Below are 16,050 nucleotides of genomic sequence, written 5' to 3'. Positions count from 1 at the left end.
GACTCTGTATAGATCTGTTTCTTTTACTTTAACCTTTGTGTCCTTTTGCTTTTGCTACAAGTTAAGAATGCTGCCTATAGCATGAAATATACAGGATATCCCATTCTCAAGGCTCTGACCTTTAAAGGTATAACACTTTTCCATTCAGGTAGAGGTAAAAAGTTGCAGAACAGGGAGTAAGATTTGTGGCAGGTTTAGTGAAACATTGTGACCTGATCTCTGGACAGCTGTAAGAACAAAGGACTCCACAAAATGACACAGATATTAGAATTAGTAAACAAGGACATTAAAACAGCTACTGGTAAATTTACTATCCTATGCTCATTGCTTACCTGCAAGGTCATAAATATGTTCTCTTACATACTTGGGCTGGGCTTTTGTGTACACACAAAATAGAAGTCAAGATTCACTTTTTTAAAAATTATATAGATATCAATGAACGAAGAATCATTAATCGACAAAGAACATTTTCCTCTTGCAATGGAGGTGTCACCTCTGCCACAAAGTATTTATAAATTAAAAAAAAAAAAAAAGAACAAAGGACTCTGAAACCAAGAAGTTTGCAACAACCAACCAGATCCCCTCCCCTTTTAGTATAAAAGAAGCCTGAATTCTAACTTGGGTAAGATGGTTCTTTGAGAAACGATTCACTGTCTTCTCAGTCTGCTGGCTTTCCAAACAAAGGCGCTATTACTTGCCCCACCAATTCATCTCTCAATTTATTGGCCTGCTGTGTGGCGAGCACTCGTAACATGTGGTGAACTAGATAAAGTCTGTTTGCAGACGTTAAATAATCACTATGTAAATTGTACTATGGAAGTATAGGAAAATATAGGAAAGTTAATGTCTAGGAGAAAAAAAAATTGTTTTCCCTCTACCCTTTTGAATTTTCAGCTGAGACACCTGTAATGAAAGATTAATAAGAGAAAAACAATCAGAAGCTTATTAACTTTTGGCTCATGTATACATGGGAGATATCCAGGGGAAAAGTAAGTACCCAAAGAGGTGACTTTAGAATTCAGGATTAAAAACCATCTTTATAGGGAAAGGGAAGGGGACATGTAGCCTCTTAGGGGAGAGTAAATGATTTTTTAAAAAAGATGAACGGCTCCTTAAAGGCACAGGTGAAAGGTATGATAGCTTGTGACAAAGTTTTTGACTGGGTGTGGTGCAGACTTCTAGTTTCCTCTCCTGTGTGAGGAATCTCCTGGGGAGGGGATTTATGACAACTGAGCTCCTTCTGAAAGATCTGTTTTTAGGCAGATAAGGGCAGTTCAGAGACTATCATACTAAGTGAAATAAGCCAGGCAGAGAAAGACAATATCATATGATATCAGTTATATGTGGAATCTAAAAAAAAGCAATAGAAAAGATGCAAAGAACTTATTTACAAATCAGAAATAGACCCACAGACATAGAAAATAAACTTATGGTTGCCAAAGGAGAAAAGGGTGAGGGAGGAATAAACTGGGAGTGTGGGATTAAGATATACACACATGTATATGCATATATACACATGTATACACATGTATATGTGTAACATATATAAAATAGATGACAAACAAGGACCTACTGTATAGCACAGGGAACTACACTCAATATTTTGTAATAACCTATAAGGGAAAGAATCTGAAAAATATATATATATATGTATACATAAATAAATAAAACTGAATCACCATGCTGTACACCTGAAACTAACACAACATTGTATATCAACTATACTTCAATTAAAAAACATATATACATGTTTAAAAAAGTGTTTATAGCTCAAAATAATTAATATGCCAACAAAGCAGCCTATTTTGTGTGGCATGTCCTGAACTCCTAAAGTTGTAACTTTCACTAAATGTTGTCTTCTCAAAAAACTCATGCTGAATCATCTCAGACTAGGTTCAACTGGGCCTTAAAGTAGGAGTTAGCCCAAGGGTGGGGAAGAGCTGCGTTACTTCCTCCATGTACAAGGACTGAACAAGGAAGGTGGACATTTGAGCTTTCCAACCATGTTAAAGGTGTAAGGACTTCAAAAATTATAGTCACCAAACATTCGCCCCTGTCATCTCACATGGGTTAAATATCCCCAGAGCTGAACAAATGCCTGGACACCTTCAGGGTATTAATTACCAAGAGGATCAAAGTGGGCTGTTAAGATTTAAACATGGCCTGGAGAAGCATCCTTGCAGTCAGCACACCTGGTGGATTCTCTGCTCGTTCGACTGGGGAGAACAGAGAGCGTGGCTCTTGTACCAGGTGGCAAAAGGCACTCTAACTTGTTTCAAAGACTCACAGCATCAGGTTCACAAAGATGTCACTTTAAACTGGTTCGAAGGGCGCCTGCCTGCCGTTTCCCTCAAGCAGCCTCAGAAGAATCTGATCCTTACAAACCTCGAGGGCACACACACTCCCTGAGAATGTGAACCAGCTGAATTCTTCCTAAACACGTGCATTTTTGCACAGTGCTTTCTATGCTAAGGAAAGGCAATAAGTACATCTTCAGAGTTTCCGTGTTTATGATCAATGGCCTTTTTTCCTGTAGCAATCTTGTAAGAGTTTGCCTTCTTATTTTTATGATTCTCGCTGCATACTAATACTTGAAACATTTTAGTAAATCATGGTTCTCTGGTTCCTACTTCAGGATCATTTAACTGATTTAATGAGCTCTGTCTAATTATCGCATTTCGCCTTTCAAACGAGAGTGCAGCAATGTTTTGGCTGAAATAGCTGGTAATAGCTCAAACACTCAGAAAGGGAAGAAAAAATGAGGATGAGTAATGCGGTCCTCACAACAGTTATGCCAGATAGAATTCTTAAAGATATATGTATATACCTACACTATGTATACCTTCATTAATTCATTCATTCACACATTCGTTATGTATTAATTTTGTGTGCTCCAGGCATTGCAAAAGACACCAGATCAGCGTAAATGGCTCTTTTTTAGGTCTGCGTCCCTTTTGAGGGGCACAAAACATGATGGTTAAGAACTCTTGAGCTAGACTATGTATATTTACATCCTGGCCTCACCTTTTCTTAGCCATGTCACCTTGGGCAAGCCCATTAACCAACCTGTGCCTCAGTCTCCCCATCTGTAAAATGGGGGTTATTATAGCAGCTACCACCACAGGACTATTGTGAACATTAAATGAGTCAGTACATACAAAACATGTAAAACCAGTGCCTGGGGCATAACAGGCATTTTGTGAGTGTTGCCTCTTGTGTTTCTATGGTATTGCGTCTTGTCTACGTAACACATGGCAACTGCAATTGCCTATCTACTTATCTAATTTTTATTAGTTCTCTATTATTTATCATTTGCCTCCTTCATCAAACTATAGGATCCAGAAAGACAGAGACTAAATTCCCTGTCCCTGGCATTGTGCTTGGCTTATAGGAAAGCACCGGATCGATGTTTGCTGAATAAATGAACCAATGAATGAATGATTCTCTTTGGGGACGTGTGACCCCTTTCACTCTTGACAAGTTTTTCACTCCGGAGATGTCTGTGGCATGTCTATCAAATGCCATTTGCTGGAAATCCCACGTGGTTTTCTATCCAGATGGTGCCCACGACAAAGGGAAGGCATCCTGGCATGCAGGAAAGTTAGGGGACCAGATGCCAAGCCAAGTCACTGTATCATTCATCATCAAATGTTGTTGGCCAGGGAGCTGACGGCTGTCAGCCGAGCCCCACGGTGGTCCAGGGAAGAGGCTGGTTTCTCACAGAAGCACCATTAGAGAGAGAGGGTGCAGTGGGAGGAAGACAGGGGTTAAAAGTGAGAAGTTTCTCAGGCTCCACTTGGCTTTGCAACCTTGGGCACGTCGCTTCACCCCTCTGGGCCTCTCAGCTTAGTGTTTTTATACGTGAAAGACGCAAACTGCCATCACTACTTCCCAAACCTGGTTGTGCACCAGAATCTTTGGGAAAGCTTTTTAAAGTACGGATTCCTCTAGGCCAGCAGTCAGCAAACTTTCTCTATAAAGGGCCAGACAGCAAATATTTTAGGCTTTGTAGATTGCATGATGTCTGCTGCAACTGCCAGGCTCAAGTCTCCCACTGTGTCATCAAAGCAGCCACAGATGATATGTGCACAAATGAACGTAGCTGGATTTGGCCAGCTTCCCTGGGGGCTATGGTTTGTTGACCCCTGGTCTAGGCCAAGTGTGGCCTCCCTGGGTAAGGACCAGTTTTCTGCTTATTTACAAACGCTCTTTCGGATGATCTGGAGAGGTGACTACATTTGGAATCCACCAGATTAGATGCTATAAGGCTTCTTCCAGCCCTTACTGGAGCTTTGATCCTCTATTTCTTATTTTCACTGTGAGACGTGGCTACTCTGAGCCAACACTATTTAGACAGTGATCTTAATATTCTTTCAAATGCATCCCATTTGGGTATTAGCTTTCTACATCTGAAGTTTTCACTCTCTCAAAATTCAATTCTCTATTTTACCAGGAGAAGTGTGAACAGTCCTTTTCATTGTGTTCATACCGAAAGCACGTCTGTGTGTAACATGCCTCGTCAGTTCTTTGTCAGTGACAATTTTAATGCTAACTTACAAACCTGAAGTTTAATATTATCCTGTCCAGGCACTAAAGGGATACGATAAGGTGAGCCTCCACGTTAAGAAAGGGTAATATATAAAAATATGAAATTATCAAACAGTTACTGGTGTTTATAGTGTTGGGGTAGAATTTCCTTTGCATGGAGAATTCCCTTCCTACTAAAGTCATGACTGCTGGGTAACAATACATCCTGGTTTCCTAGGGACAGTCCCAGTTTTCACCTGTGTTCCATGCGCAATTAGCATAGCGCCCCCTTTCACTCTCAAAAATGTCCAAATTGGATGACAAATTACATGGTCCTTCTTATGGGCGACCTTGAGGGAAAATAGGTGCTCCACTGATTTTGCACTTTCTAAGAGGCAGGCAACGGCTCTGAGGGCTTTCCTGATTTTATCCCAATTAATCATTACAATATTTTGCTGATGGCTGTCTTTAGGTTGGGTTTCTTCAAAAGCAGGCCCTGAGGCAAGGATCTGGGGACAAGTAGTTTTGGGGGAGATGCTCTCAGGAAGCACAGGTAGGGGAGTGAGGAAGAAAGGCAGGAGAGGAAGGAAGCCAGTACAAGCACACTTGTGAGAGGGTTATGGCCGGGAATCACCAGGCTCAATGTCCCTGGGAAAACCCTCTGAGACGTGGTGTCAGCGGGTCTCAGAATTCTCCCGGGGAGGGGCAGGGCAGCTGCAGCTTTATTCCACAGCTCCCATCCCTCATTGGTTGAGAATCACGCCTGGATATGTTCACTCGCCCACCTGCATGTCTGGCCTGTCCCATAGTTAGAAGGATCTCACTCTGTGGCTAGAGAGTGAATGTCCTCAGGTGAAAGACACAGAGAGTCTTGTCAGTGTGTAGAACGGTCCGCAGACAACCTCCAGGGTAGGCCCAGGGGCACTGATAACTTCCCGCGTTTGAATCCTAGTTCTACCATCATCACTTACGTGATCATGGGCAAGTCACCTGAGCTCTTAAGACTCAGTTTTTCCACCTGTAAAATGGGATAGCAACAGTATGTGCCCAGAGTTTTCTCATTTAAAGCCTAAATGAGATCATATAAGCACAATGGTCCTCTGTCGTTCTTCCCTCCCCAGTATCCATGTCATCTTCCCTCAGCACAGGCCCTGGATTCTCTTTACAAGGTTCAGCCTCTCCAAGTCCCTGAGACTACTCTCAGCTCCAGGCTTAGAATGTGACTGGTCCCTCTGAGCATCACATTCTCCCGGCTGCCACTGGTTTAGATCCAGGTGGGGAATCTATGTGGGATGAATGGGATCTCGGCATGGGACTGCCTGCTGCAACTAATAAAAAGGACAGTTCCCTTCACAATAGCCAAGACATGGAAACAACCTAAATGTCCATCAACAGACAAATGGATAAAGAAGATGTGGTACATACACACAGTGGAATACTACTCAGCCATAAAAAAGAACGAAATAATGCCATTTGCATCCACATGGATGCAACTAGAGATTATCACACTAAAGTAAGTCAGAAAGAGAAAGGCAAATACCATATGATAGGACTTATATGTGGAATCTAAAATATGACACAAATGAACCTATCTATGAAACAGAAACAGACTCACAGACACAGAGAACAGACTTGTGGTTGACAAGGGGCAGGGGGTTAGGGGAGGGATAGAGTGAGAGGTTGGCATTAGCAGATATAAGCTATTATATATAGAATGGATAAACAACAAGGTCTTACTGTATAGCATAGGGAACTATATTCAGTATCCTGGGATAAGCCATAATGGAAAAGAATATGAAAAAGGAATGTATATATCAATATGTGTATAATTGAATCACCTTGCCGTACAGTAGAAATTAACACAGGGTTGTAAATCAACAACACTTCAATTAAAAAACTAAATAAAAATTTAAAAAATTAAAAAGAGAGTTCCCTTTCCTCTGGGGTATTGAAGAAGTGGTAGCCAGCCAGGAGCTGTTCGGCCACTGCACAGAGAGAGCTCACCAATGCAGAAGAAAGCACAACCGAAAGATGCGCTCACCTGGGCCCGAAGCTACCTCTGAAAGTATCGGTCACGTGAGTGAAAAAACTCTCCTAGCAAAGAGCAAACACTCCATAATTGTTAGCTACCATTATTGCTAATATGAAATCAGATCAAATTTCTCCTGTTACTTTTTCTTTCCTTGCTTTGCCTGGATTATTTATTTACTTAAGGTTTTTGTTTTTTAATTATAGATAATTTCAAACAGATGCAAAAGCATAGAGAAAAGCATAATGAACCCCTGGGAACTCCGACAAAGGTTAATTCATGGATAGCCTTGTTTGGTCTGTGCTCTACCCATTTCTTCTCTCCCATGGAATTTTTTTTCAAGCTCTTTATTGTAATATATTTGCTTTACACTCCTGTACCAGTTTTTGAGGTACACCAAAGTGAATCAGCTATATTTATACATATATCCCCATATCCCCTCCCTCCTGCGACTTCCTCCCACCCTCCCTGTCCTGGCCCTCTAAGGCATCACCCATCATCAAGTTGATCTCCCTTTGTTATACAGCAACTTCCCACTAGCTATCTATTTTACAGCTGGTAGTGTAAATATGTCTATGCTACTCTCTCACTTTGCCTCAGCTTCCCCTTGGCCCCCCACCCCAGCCCCCTGTCCTCAAGTCCATTCTCTACATCTGTACCTCCACTCTTGCCCTGTCCCTAGGTCCATCAGTACCATTTTTTTAGATTCCATATATATGAGTTAGCATACAGTATTTGTTTTTCTCTTTCTGGCTTACTTTGCTCTGTATGACAGTCTCTAGGTCTATCCACCTCATTACATATAGTTCAATTTCATTCCTTTTTATGGCTGAGTAATTGTATATATGTGCTACATCTTCTTTATCCATTCTTCTGTTGATGGGCATTTAGGTTGCTTCCATGTCCTGGCTATTGTAAAGAGTGCTGCAATGAGCATTATGGTACATGTTTTTTTTTGGATTATGGTTTTCTCTGGGTATATGCCCAGTAGTGGGATTGCTGGGTCATATGGTAGTTCCATTTTTAGTTTTTTAAGGAATCTCCAAACTGCTTTCCATAGTGGCTGTATCAACTTACATTCCCACCAACAGTGCAGGAGAGTTCCCTTTTCTCCACACCCTCTCCAACATTTATTGTTTCTAGATGTTTTGATGATGGCCATTCTGACTGGTGTGAGGTGATACTTCATTGTGGTTTTAACTTGCATTTCTCTGATGATGAGTGATGTTGAGCATCTTTTCATGTGTTTGTTGGCCATCTGTATGTCTTCTTTGGAGAAATGTCTATTTAGGTCTTCTGCCCATTTGTGGATTGGGTTATTTGCTTTTTTGGTATTAAGCTGCATGAGCTGCTTATATATTTTGGAGATTAATCCTTTGTCAATTGCTTCATTGGCAAGTATTTTCTCCTGTTCTGAGGGTTGTCTTCTTGTCTTGTTGATGGTTTCTTTTGCTGTGCAAAAATTTTTAAGTTTCATTAGGCCCCATTTGTTTATTCTTGATTTTATTTCCATTATTCTAGGAGGTGGGTCAAAAAGGATCTTGCTTTGATGGATGTCATAGAGTGTTCTGCCTATGTTTTCCTCTAGGAGTTTTATGGTGTCTGGCCTTACATTGAGGTCTTTAATCCATCTGGAGTTTATTTTTGTGTATGGTGTTAGGAAGTGTTCTAATTTCATTCTTTTACATGTTGCTGTCCAATTTTCCCAGCACCACTTATTGAAGAGGATGTCTTTTTTCCATTGTATATTCTTGCCTCCTTTGTCAAAGACAAGGTGCCCATATGTGTTTGGGTTTATCTCTGAGTTCTCTATTCTGTTCCATTGATCTTCCTTTCTATTTTTGTGCCAGTACCATACTGTCTTGATCACTGTGGCCTTGTAGTATAGTTTGAAGTCAGGCAGCCTAATTCCACCAACTCCATCTTTCCGTCTCAAGATTGCTTTGGCTATTTGGGGTCTTTTGCGTTTCCATACAAATCGTAAGATTTCTTGTTCTAGTTCTGTGAAAAATGCCATTGGTAATTTGATAGGGATTGCATTGAATCTGTAAATTGCTTTGGGTAAGATAGTCATTTTCACAATATTGATTCTTCCAATCCAAGAACATGGTATGTCTCTCCATCTGTTTGTATCATCTTTGATTTCTTTCATCAGTGTCTTATTGTTTTCTGCATGCAGGTCTTTTGCCTCCTTAGGCAGGTTTATTCCTAGGTATTTTATTCTTTTTGCTGCAATGGTAAATGGGAGAGTTTCCTTAATTTCTCTTTCTGCTCTTTCATTGTTAGTGTATATGAATGCAAGAGATTTCTGTGCATTAATTTTGTATCCTGCTACTTTACTAAACTCATCAATTAGTGCTAGCAGTTTTCTGGTAGAGTCTTTAGGGTTTTCTATGTATAATATCATGTCATCTGCAAAGAGTGACAATTTTACTTCTTCTTTTCCAATTTGGATTCCTTTTATTTCTTTTTCTTCTCTGATTGCTGTGGCTAAAACTTCCAAAACTATGTTGAATAATAATGGTGAGAGTGCACACTCTTGTCTTGTTCCTGTCCTTAGAGGGAATTCTTTCAGTTTTTCACCATTTAGAATGATGTTGGCTGTTGGTTTGTCATATATGGCTTTTATTATGTTGAGGTAATTTCCTTCTATGCCCATTTTCTGGAGAGTTTTTATCATAAATGGATGTTGAATTTTGTCAAAAGCTTTTTCTGCATCTATTGAGATGATCATGTGGTTTTTATCCTTCAACTTGTTAATATGGTGTATCACACTGATTGATTTGTGTATATTGAAGAATCCTTGCATTCCAGGGTCCCATGGTATTTTGAAGCAAATCCGCAACATATACTTTTCATTCATATTTTTTTCTCAGATCCTTTAATAGTGTTTTCTTTTGTAGTAGACACTGTCGGTGGTCTACCCATCATTCCTGTCCTCCACGATCCCATCCAAGATTGTTCCTTTTCTTTCAAACCTTCCCCTGCTCAGCCAGAGATGCAGATGTCACTTAAGCACCTGCAGTGGGCCTGTTTGGTCCAGGGTTAGTTCCATTCTTCTTGTCAGTAACAGGGTCAGGAATGTGGCTCAAGATCAGTTGTTAAAACACGAATGGGGCACTGCTGGGAAATTTTTTACTTCTGGGAAATTTTCTGCTCTCCTAAGAGGCAGCCACAAATAAAATGGTCTCTCTTTCTCCTATGAGTGTTTTCCAGCCTGGATGCGATGCTCAGAACTGGAACATTCACATTTGCCACTGGTTTGAAGATGAAGCTAATGTTAAGAATGGCAATAAATGCTGGAGAGGGTGTGGAGAAAAGGGAACCCTCCTACACTACTGGTGGGAATGTAAAATGGTGCAGTCACTATGGAGAATAGTATGGAGGTTCCTTAAAAAAACTGAAAGTAGAGCTACCATTTGATCCAGCAATGCCACTTCTGGGCATATGTCTGGAGAAAACCATAATCCAAAAGGATACATGCACTGGAATGTTCACTGCAGCACTATTTACAATAGCCAAGACATGGAAGCAACCTAAGTGTCCATTGACAGAGGAATGGATACAGAAGATGTGGTACACATATACAATGGAAAGTAACTCAGCCATAAAAAAAGAATGAAATAACGCCATTTGCAGCAACATGGGTGGACCTCGAGATTCTCATACTAAGTGAAGTAAATCAGATTAAGATAAATATCATATGATATCACTCATTTGTGGGATCTAGGTTTTTAAAAAAGATACAAATGAACTTATTTACAATACAGAAACAGACTTACAGATATGGAAAATAAACTTATTCTTACCAAAGGGGAAACATGGCAGGGGGTATAAATCAGGAGCTTGGGATAAACATACACACACTACTATATGTAAAATAGATAACCAACAAGGACCTACTATATAGCACAGGGAACTCTACTCAATATTCTGTGATAACCTATATGAGAAAAGAATCTAAGAAAGAACGAATATCTGTATATGTATAACTAAATCACTTTGCTGTACACCTGAAAGGAACACATCATTGTAAATCAACTACTCCAATAAAATTAAAATATTAAAAAAAAAAAAAAAAGAATGGCAGAGGACAGGGAGAAGGGAGCTGAGCCCTGAATGACATTATTGAGCCTCTGAATCAAGCAACCTGAAAGCTTGCCCTATCTCTGCACTGGCTGTTCTGAGTGTTAAAATTTTGCTTCACTGTTTAAGCCTGTGTTCATCCAGGAATCTATTCTTTGCTGCTGAAAGCACCCAATTTTTCCATCAATACAGACCTATACAGTTTGGGCTCAAAATTCCAGGGCGAGGAATCAGATTAGGATGATGTAACAAAGATGCCCTAAAAGCAAGTCAACCCAGAAAAAGGTTGACTTCTACTTCACAGAGGAGTTTGCAGAGGTGGTCCTGGACGGGTTAAGGTGGCTCTACAATCATCAGGACCAAGTTTCTCCTGCATCCTTCACAGGCAGCTTCCATCAGCACTTACACCCTCCAGCCAAAGGGAAAAGACAGAGATACTGTGGATACCCAGTGCCTGTAAGGGTACAATCCAGAAATTAAACACACACATCACATCTCATTGGCTGGAACTTAGTCACATGGTAACAGTCAATTGCAACCAAGGCTGAGAAGTGTGGTTATCATTCTGGGTGGTCATATGTCCAGATCCATTTCTACTAGAAAAAAGGAAAAATAAATTCTGGAGCACAGTTATCAGACTCCGCTAGAGAAGAAGCAGGGAGGGTTAACTAGATTTGTTTCAACTGACAATTTTTAATCAAAGCGACTTGAGAATGTAAACAAGATTTAAAAGAAATGTCCTTCAGCACTCTCCCTAAGATTTAACCGAACCTATTTACTCAGAAATAGGTAAAACGATACATCCCTTTCATCCTTCTTTTCAGGTGGATCTCAGAAGGATTCCAACAATCAGTAATCCCATATGAGCCCAGTTTATTACCTTGTGTACATGAAATTAATGACTGAATTTCACTGATTTCCCTTAATTCCAAATGTCTTTTCCTCAATTAGGCTGCACAGCTATAGTTTAATTATATTCTGTTTGATAGTCACCAGAATCCCATAACAAGCTCCTTTTTCCTATTATCGTATTATTAATCAGGGTAATCCAATTAATGGAAAAATAAAGACAGACAAATAGAGAAAAATGACAGAGCTGGCAAGAAGCACAGTATTCTGCAGCCCAGCTGAAATGGCTGTCAATGAAGGGTTTATAGAGTTAAGATAGAAGCGAGACTTTGATTCAGCGGCAGCAGGTTTTAAATGATGCATGAGAAGTCACCAAAGCAAATCCCTTTCTCCATGGTCCCCTCAGGGTCAAGTACCATGTTTCAATTATAATTTCACCAAATTGCTGTGATGCGGCAAATGTTCCAGATTAATAGCGGTACAGCACCATTCTCTGTGGGACAGAATCAAAAAATCTAGTTCAGAGGTTTGTTGAAATAGACCCCAAGACACTCAGCTGCAAAACACATTAAAGACTCCAAGATGATGGGAATATTTCTGATCTGTATTCCCCAAAGAGGTTACTTTTGCAGAAAGCAAGTTTACTATTTATGGTAGCAAATAAAATTTCTCAGTGCAGCCAAGGAGGCTTCTTGCAATTACATCAGGAAGGCACCACCATGCAGTCCATTATGGAAATTGTATTTACGTGAATAGGGAAAGCTTTTGTTTTGCCAAGATGCATATTTCTTTCCAGTGCACGCTCATGATGGGCTTGCAGGGAGATGACAAATTGTGTGGTTCGACTTTTCATTTCAAATGACTCTATTCCTTGAAAAAGGATTTTGCGTAGAAAGACATTATTTTGCAAATTCTACTTCAAATTATCAGTCGAGTTTTAAGAGATCATCTCATAGGGGTTTGCCATGGATCAGATGGCCATTACCATCCTGGGTACATGGGGAGAACAGAGCTCCAAAGCACTATGAGTTTTATCCATACTGGTGGCTCTGTTAGCATTTTCAAGCCCGGAAGTGAGTCTTTGTGGAATTGTATTTTTGGCTAATTCCCTCCACATATATTACCCTCAAGAAGTAAGGGCAACTGGGGAACTGACTTCCATATTTAGGGGTAGTGCTAACTCCTTATGATTCTAAGTAGAGGAGAAAGATCCTTCCCTAAAAGAGATGATGATTGGAGGAAAAACCTTTGGACCCTCTCTCCAGGAGTAATTTACTTAACGGGAATGGGAGAAGACCAATTATGAATATATACTTCTGCTTTCTTTGGCCTTTCCTCTTGCTAAACTGCATCCCTAAAGCAAGCCTGCACGTGCTCCCTGCCCTAATCCTGGGCTTCACATGGGTGAGACGTGAGGGGTGAGAACCTGGAATCCTCTATACACTTCTATACAAGTGTCCACTCTGCCGCATCCACTCTTTCCAAATTTGCGCTCCAACGTCCAGACATGGGGATGGAAAATAACGAAGACCATTCTGGCTTCAAGCCCACAATGTGGCCTCATCATCGGTAGAGCTCATATCTTGATCCCCATCTCATTCTTCACTCTGAATGTGGAGGGAATATGATTCTCTCTCACAAACCCCGACACCTGGCATGCCTTTCATCGAGTCACCTTGCCTTTGACCCTGATTGCCTCTCCGGCTACCTCTGTCTTCTTCCCGAGAGTCATCTAAGCACATATATATCCATTTCTCCAACATCCTTACATGTTTGTGTCTGTAGAGAACTCAGCTGGTGGTTTATAATCCATCTGCACAAGCATGGATTTTTTAATCGTGAGTTTATTTTTTTTAATTAATTAATTTATATTGGCTGTGTTGGGTCTTCGCTGCTACGCATGGGCTTCTTCTAGTTGTGGCGAGCAGGGGCTACTCTTTGTTGCGGTGCGGGGCTTCTCATTGTGGGGGCTTCTCTTGATGCAGAGCACAGGCTTTAGGCATGCAGGCTTCAGTAGTTGTGGCACTCAGGCTCAGTAGTTGTGGCACACAGGCTTAGTTGCTCCATGGCATGTGGAATCTTCCTGACCCAGGGATCGAACCCATGTCCCCTGCATTGGCAGGTGGATTCTCAACCACTGTGCCACCAGGGAAGTCCCTTAAGAGTGAGTTTAATACAACTAGTGTAATTTATGAAATTTTGTCACTGCTGAATGTGACGAAAATTTAGATGAAAAAAACAAATCAGCTTTAGGCAAGAGGTTTGACAAAGTGATCCTACACAATCTTTAGTGAAGATGGAGAGAGCCTATCAAATTCAGTAAGAGAAGGCTGCTCCCACTCCTGCCACCCCCAGCAAAATATCACTGATCTCTCAAGCCTCAGTTCTTAGGTCACCCTTTTCTCCCTAGCCTTCTCCCATCCTACCACATAATGTCTCTTCTCCTTCTCGTCCAACCTCCCCTACACAATTCAAAAATTAGAGATTCACTTGAGTCTCTAAAATGCAAATGCCCGAAGGATGGTAGAGCTCCCCAGTAATTTATCCGATGGTCTGAATCACTTGCTCTTTCCTTGGTTGTTCATCTTGAGTCTGGTCTTAGCTCACGTATCTGGAAGGAACTACTAAGTACAAGCAACAGAAACCTGTTCTAGCAGACTGAAGTTAAGAAGAAAGGAAGAAACGTCGTTCCTGGTACTTCTGTGAGCATTTCTGTCTGCAAAGCTGTAAGTTTAAATACTGCCTGTATACCAACGGCAAATGTTGAACACAGCAAAAACCAGAGAATTACAACTAGAATGTATGTCCCCGTATTATACAGCTCAACTGCCTTAAACCCCAGACCACTGCCACATATCCTTGTGCTATTTTATTCATGTCTTCTAGCCACCGTTTAAGCATATGAAGCACGTACCGTGTCAAGGGCAATGATGAATAAGAGAGACGGGGCTCCTGCCTTCACAGAGGCTACTGTCTGGTGGGGCAGATGAACTGTTGAACAAGCACAAACCAGGAATTAAGTGCTATGAACAGAGAAAGAGAGGATGGTAGGAGAGCCTGTATAAGCAAAGGCAATTCATCTATTTAGAGACTGGAAAGACTTTGGGGAGGAAGTCGCTTTTAGGTTGAGACCAAAAAGGTGTGTTTGAAGGAAAAAACAAATGTCTTGGTATTAGGAGACAAATTCAAGTTACAGGACTGTTGTACAATAGCCATGTGACCTTGGGCATGTCTCCTTGCCTCTTAGGGCCACAGTTCCTAATCTGTACAATAAGGGTTTAGAGAACTTAATCTGTAGAGCTCCATCTTTGCAAGCCCCAGCATCCTGGAAGAGGTTGTTAAGTAGTTTAGTGAGTCTTCAGTTGACCTGACAAAAGGCAACTAACACAAGTAGGAGAAACTCAGAGAAATATCCGTTGAGAGGTGAGAATGGTAAAATTGGGAAAACAAATAAACTCTGAGTCAGACCATCCTACGTTCTGCCCCTTACTGCCTGGGTAACTCTGGGAATACTTCTTCACTTCTCAGAGTCTCAATTTCCTAGTCTGTAAAGTGGAGAAAGGCTATCACTTGCCCCATAGTGTTTTTGTGAGGTCTGGAGTCTGAGATAGTGTATGTTAATTTCCTGGCCCATAATTTCCTGGTCTATATTTTTTTCTGCTCATAAGAGTGTTGGTTACTACAAGACACTCAGATTGTATAACAATAAATATTAGGCCTTTTGTTGGTGGCTACAGATGAATAAATACCAATGTGAAAAACCTGAAGCAAAAAAGGAAATTTAGAGACGGATATTCTGAGACTTTACATACCAGGGAAGCAGTAGGAAAGGCAGGGAGGAAAGCTGTGTCTCAAGAAGGATATAGTCAGAGGTTCAAATGCCATCAGAACTCTAACTCTCCCTCTGCAATTTCAACTTCAATCTTCTGGTTCACTGACCTTTTTTATACAGAGAAACACTTGGCCACAACAGCTCCCAAGCTTCACCTTTTGCAATTTTAGTCTCCGGGTAGAGAAAAATTCTACCTTCAGGGTCCCAAGTTCAAGGGTTCCAGGGAGAAACTCCAGTTGACCCAGTTGAAGTCAGTTTCCTATCCCTGGACAAACCAGCCCTCAATAGAGAACAGGGTACTGGTGTATCAAATGACTGCTCCTACAGAAACCAGGGAAATAGGGCTTTTTTAGGCAATTCCCAAAAGATTGAACAGAAAATCCCACAAATACTGACTAGATTTTTTTTTAAGAACTTTTATTGAGATACAGTTAACAGACAATAAACTGCATATATTTAGAGTGTACAATTTGGTATCCCAATCTCCCAATTCATTCCCCCACAACCCTCCCCGCTTTCCCCACTTGGTGTCTGACTAGATTTTTTAATGCAAACTGCTTTCATAAAGTGACGCCCAAAACACAAATGATTGAAAAAACAAAACAAATTTTTTTAAAAGCTGAAATTCTGTTGGGGGAAAAATCATCACCTGGGTTTCAGAAATCACTGAGCATGTATTCGTTTGCCTTGCTCATGCCAAAATGTTCTTATGGACTTGTAGTTCGAT

At 40.8% G+C, this 16,050-nt stretch overlaps 1 protein-coding gene across 1 annotated transcript in view; it reads right to left on the bottom strand.

Annotated features, from left to right (window-relative positions):
* FRMD4B (FERM domain containing 4B) overlaps positions 1–16,050 on the bottom strand; it is a 325,403-nt gene that overhangs the window by 249,293 nt on the left and 60,060 nt on the right. The gene's annotated exons all lie outside the window — the stretch shown is intronic.

The sequence above is a fragment of the Hippopotamus amphibius genome, chromosome 13 (assembly GCF_030028045.1).
Source record: "Hippopotamus amphibius kiboko isolate mHipAmp2 chromosome 13, mHipAmp2.hap2, whole genome shotgun sequence".
Classification (NCBI taxonomy): domain Eukaryota; kingdom Metazoa; phylum Chordata; class Mammalia; order Artiodactyla; family Hippopotamidae; genus Hippopotamus; species Hippopotamus amphibius.
The sequence above is the reverse complement of the archived record's forward strand: the minus strand, read 5'-3'. Positions and strand labels throughout refer to the sequence as shown.